Consider the following 6,000-nt stretch of genomic DNA (forward strand, 5'->3'; position numbering starts at 1 on the left):
TCCCTTATTGGAAAGTAGTTCATCACAGAAATCTGTTCCTGTGACTACTACACCAATTAGTGAGGAAGCTAATGATGATGATCATGTAACTTCAGATCAAGTTACTACCGAACCTCGTAGGTAAACCAGAGTGAGATCTGCACCAGAGTGGTACGGTAATCCTGTTCTGGAGCTCATGTTACTTGACCATGACGAACCTACGAACTATGAGGAAGCGATGATGAGCCCAGATTCCGCAAAATGGCTTGAAGCCATGAAATCTGAGATGGGATCCATGTATGAGAGCAAAGTGTGGACTTTGGTTGACTTGTCCGATGATCGGCAAGCCATAGAAAATAAATGGATCTTCAAGAGGAAGACGGACGCTGATAGTAGTGTTACTATCTACAAAGCTAGACTTGTCGAAAAATGTTTTGACAAAGTTCAAGGAGTTGACTACGATGAGATCTTCTCACTCGTAGCGATGCTTAAGTCTGTCCGAATCATGTTAGCAAATTGCCATATTTTATGAAATCTGGCAAATGGATGTACATTCCTGAATGGATTTCTGGAAGAAGAGTTGTATATGATGCAACCTGAAGGTTTTATCGATCCAAAGGATGCTAACAAAGTGTGCAAGCTCCAGCGATCCATCTATGGACTGGTGCAAGCATCTCGAAGTTGGAATATACGCTTTGATAAGTTGATCAAAGCATATAGTTTTATACAGACTTGCGGTGAAGTCTGTATTTACAAGAAAGTGAGTGGGAGCACTACAGCCTTCCTGATAAAGTATATGGAGATGACATATTGTTGATCAGAAATGATGTAGAATTTTCTGGAAAGCATAAAGGAGTATTTGAAAGGAGTTCTGCAAAGAAAGACCTCGGTGAAGCTGCTTACATATTGAGCATCAAGATCTATAGAGATAGATCAAGATGCTTGATAAGATTTTCAATGAGTATGTACCTTGACAAGATTTTGAAGTAGTTCAAAATGGAACAGTCAAAGAAATAGTTCTTGCCTGTGTTACAAGGTGTGAAATTTGAGTAAGACTCAAAGCCCGACCACGGCAGAAAATAGAGAGAGAATGAAAGTCATTCCCTATGCCTCAGCCATAGGTTCTATAAAGTATGCCATGCTGTGTACCAGACCTATTGTATACCCTACACTGAGTTTGGCAAAGGGAGTACAATAGTGATCTAGGAGTAGATCACTAGATAGCGGTCAAAATTATCCTTAGTGGAATAAGGATATGTTTCTCGATTATGGAGGTGAAAAAAGGTTCGTCGTAAAGGGTTACGTCGATGCAAATTTTGACACTGATCCAGATGACTCTAAGTCTCAATCTGGATGCATATTGAAAGTGGGAGCAATTAGCTAGAATAGCTCCATGCAGAGCATTGTTGACATAGAAATTTGCAAAATACATACGGATCTGAATGTGGGAGACCCGTTGACTAAACTTCTCTCACAAGGAAAACATGATCACACCTTAGTACTCTTTGGGTGTGAATCACATAGCGATGTGAACTAGATTATTGACTCTAGTAAACCCTTTGAGTGTTGGTCACATAACGATGTGAACTATGGGTGTTAATCACATGGTGATGTGAACTATTGGTGTTAAATCACATGGCGATGTGAACTAGATTATTGACTCTAGTGCAAGTGGGAGACTGAAGGAAATATGCCCTAGAGGCAATAATAAAGTTATATTTATTTCCTTATTTCATGATAAATGTTTATTATTCATGCTAGAATTGTATAAACCGGAAACTTGATACATGTGTGAATACATAGACAAAAAGAGTGTCACTAGTATGCCTCTACTTGACTAGCTCGTTGAATCAAAGATGGTTAAGTTTCCTAGACATAGACATGAGTTGTCATTTGATTAACGGGATCACATCATTAGGAGAATGATGTGATTGACCTGACCCATTCCGTTAGCTTAGGACACGATCGTTTAGTATTCTGCTATTGCTTTCTTCATGACTTATACATGTTCCCATGACTATGAGATTATGCAACTCCCGTTTACCGGAGGAACACTTTGTGTGCTACCAAACGTCACAACGTAACTGGGTGATTGTAAAGGTGCTCTACAGGTGTCTCCGAAGGTACTTGTTGGGTTGGCGTATTTCGAGATTAGGATTTGTCACTCCGATTGTCGGAGAGGTATCTCTGGGCCCACTCGGTAATGCACATCACTATAAGCCTTGCAAGCATTGTAACTAATGAGTTAGTTGCGGGATGATGTATTACGGAACGAGTAAAGAGACTTGCCGGTAACGAGATTGAACTAGGTATTGAGATACCGACGATCGAATCTCGGGCAAGTAACATACCGATGACAAAGGGAACAATGTATGTTGTTATGCGGTTTGACCGATAAAGATCTTCGTAGAATATGTGGGAGCCAATATGAGCATCCAGGTTCCGCTATTGGTTATTGACCGGAGATGTGTCTCGGTCATGTCTACATTGTTCTCGAACCCGTAGGGTTCGCATGCTTAAAGTTTCGATGACGGTTATGTTATGAGTTTATGTGTTTTGATGTACCGAAGGTAGTTCGGAGTCCCGGATGAGATCGGGGACATGACGAGGAGTCTCGAAATGGTCGAGACGTAAAGATAGATATATTGGACGACTATATTCGGACATCGGAAAGGTTCCGAGTGATTCGGGTATTTTTCGGAGTACCGGAGAGTTACGGGAATTCGTCGGGGAGTATATGGGCCTTATTGGGCTTTAGGGGAAAGAGAGAGGAGAGGCTGCGCGCCCCCCAAGGCCTAGTCCGAATTGGACTAGGGGGAGGGGCTGCGCCCCCTCCTTCCTTCTCTTCTCTTTCCCCTTTCCTTGACTCCTACTCCTACTACTTGGAAGGGGGGGAATCCTACTCCCGGTGGGAGTAGGACTCCTCCTAGGGCGCGCCATAGAGAGGGCCGGCCCTCCCCCTCCTCCACTCCTTTATATACGGGGAGGGGGGGCACCCCTTGGAGACACAACAATTGATCGTTTGATCTTTTAGCTGTGTGCGGTGCCCCTCCACCATAGTCCACCTCGATAATACTGTAGCAGTGCTTAGGCGAAGCCCTGCGTCGGTAGAACATCATCATCGTCACCACGCCGTCGTGCTGACGAAACTCTCCCTCAGCACTCGGCTGGATCGGAGTTCGAGGGACGTCATCGAGCTGAACGTGTGCAGAACTCGGAGGTGCCGTGTGTTCGATACTTGGATCGGTCGGATCGTGAAGACGTACGACTACATCAACCACGTTGTCATAACGCTTCCGCTTTCGGTCTACGAGGGTACATGGACAAACACTCTCCCCTCTCGTTGCTATGCATCACCATGATCTTGCGTGTGCGTAGGAAATTTTTGAAATTACTACGTTCCCCAACAGCTACCACATAGATGCGTTGGCCTCACGACTAAGTCCTCACACTAGGACATCTGCCGTGACAATTCCACGACATCTTCCGTCGTGCATGAATACTCCTCCAAGTCCTAAGCGAGAGGCGTCGCAATACACTTGGAAATCCTTGCGTATATCCGGCAGAATCAGCACTGGGGCTCTAGTCAGACGTTTCTTCAACTCTTGGAAACTTGCTTCACATTCTTCAGTCCAATGGAACTTGGTGTCCTTCTTCAACAATGCCATCATAGGTTTCGCAATCTTGGAGAAATTCTCCATGAATCTCCGATAGTATCCCGTGAGTCCAAGAAAACTGCGGATCTCTCCAACTGAGGTGGGTGCCAACCACTCAGTGACTGACTGAACCTTGGTGGGATCTACTGCTATATCTTCTCCTGATATAACATGTCCAAGAAATTCAACTTCCTTCAACCAAAACTCACACTTGCTAAACTTGGCATATAACTGATGTTCCCTGAGCTTCTCTAGAAGCAAACGCAAATGTTCCTTGTGTTCCTCTTCATTCTCAGAGTATACCAAAATATCATCAATGAACACCACAACAAACTTATCAAAAAATTCCATGAACACTTTGTTCATCATACTCATGAAGTTGGCAGGGGCGTTAGTCAATCCAAATGACATAACCGTATACTCATACAGCCCGTACCTTGTGGTGAAAGCTGTCTTAGGTATATCCTTCTCCCGAATCTTCAACTGGTGGTATCCTGATCGCAGATCGATCTTCGAAAACACTTTTGCTCCTTGCAGCTGGTCAAACAAATCATTGATCATCGGCAGTGGGTACTTGTTCTTGATCGTCACTTCATTCAACGCACGATAATCAACAACCATTCTTAATGATCCATCCTTCTTCTCAACTAAGAGCACTGGGGCTCCCCACGGTGATGAACTTCGTCGGATGTAACCTTTCTCCAATAACTCCTTAATCTGCTTCTTAATCTCCTCCAGATCGTTTGCGGGCATCCGGTAGGGTCTCTTCGATATAGGCCCGGTGCCTGGCAATAGTTCTATTAAGAACTCAATGTCTCAATCCGGTGGCATGCCTGGTAGTTCCTATGGAAACACATCCGGGTAATCCTTCACAACAGGTACTTCCTCCTGAACAACTCCTGAGAGGGAATTTACTTGGGTTCTCCTTGACGTATGCCTGGATACATACTTGATCCTTTTTCCCTCCGGGGTGGTGAGATAAGTCGACTTACTAGCGCAATCGATGTTTCCTCCATACATCGACAGCCAATCCATGCCCAGTATCACATCCAACCCTTGTGACTCCAGAGTTATAAGGTCTGAGGGGAAAGTATGACTACCTATGGTTAATGGCATCTGAAAACATCCTCTGCTTGCCATATACTCAGCTCCGGGTGAGGTTACTAGCATAGGTGTCTTAAGACCTTTAGTGGGCAACTTATACTTATCCACGAATCCCCTTGATATGTACGAATGCGATGCACCAGTATCAAAAAGAACGAGTGCAATAAACGACTTAACCAAAAACTTACCGATAACGGCGTCTGGCTGCTCTTCAACCTCCTCCACGTTAACATGGTTCACTTGTCCTCGGTCGAATGGGTTAGGCTTCTTCCCAGAGCTTCCATTTCCATTGCCATTCTTCAACTCAGGGCAATCATTGGCGTAGTGTCCAGTCTTCCCGCACTTGAAACAGGTAATGTGACTTTGATCCTTCTTGGCGGGTGTGGCTGGGTTAGAGTGGTTCTGATTGCTGCTTGCTCCATTCCCATTTCCATTCTTAGGGCCACTGTGGTTATGAGAACTTCCTCCATTGTGGGTATGGCCTCCATGGTTATGTGTAAGTCCTCCCGAGTTCGGGGTGAAACGAGGCTTCTGCTGAGCTCCAGAATTGTACTTTCCTTGTCCATACTTCTTCTTGCGGCTCTCATTGTGCTGCTGCTTCCCTTCAATCATAAGAGCCTTGTCTACTAACTCCTGGTAGTTGTTAAATGTTGCCACCATCAACTGCATGCTCATCTCATCATTCAGCCCTTCCATAAACTTCTCCTGCTTCGCGGCATCTGTAGCCACATCAGCAGGGGAATAACGAGATAGCTTACTAAACTCATCCACGTACTGAGCCACAGTACGATTTCCCTGGCGCAAGTTGCGAAACTCACGCTTCTTCATGCTCATAGCTCCAGTTGAGACATGTGCTGTGCGGAATGCTTGCTGAAACTGATCCCAAGTGACATTGGCTATAGGAAAAGTGGCTGTGTAATTCTCCCACCATGATGCTGCTGGCCCTTCCAATTGGTGTGCGGCAAAACGCACCTTCTCAGCATCTGTGCAACCGGCGGTGGTTAACTCCCTTCCAATCTTGCGTGGCCAGTCATCCGCAACTATGGGCTCGGTGCTACTGGAAAACACCGGCGGCTGCAACCTCAGAAAACGGGCTAAGTTGTCAACTGGAGGCGGGTTGTTGTTGTTGTTGTTGTTGTTATTGTTGCCTTGGTTCTGAACTAACAACTGCATCAAGGCATTCTGCTGCTGGATCAACTGAGTGAGTTCCGGTGGGAAACAAATCCGGTATCACGTCTCGGAGGCATCTGATGGGTTTAGA

This window comes from Aegilops tauschii, chromosome 6 (assembly GCF_002575655.3).
Source record: "Aegilops tauschii subsp. strangulata cultivar AL8/78 chromosome 6, Aet v6.0, whole genome shotgun sequence".
NCBI classification, from domain to species: Eukaryota; Viridiplantae; Streptophyta; class Magnoliopsida; order Poales; family Poaceae; genus Aegilops; species Aegilops tauschii.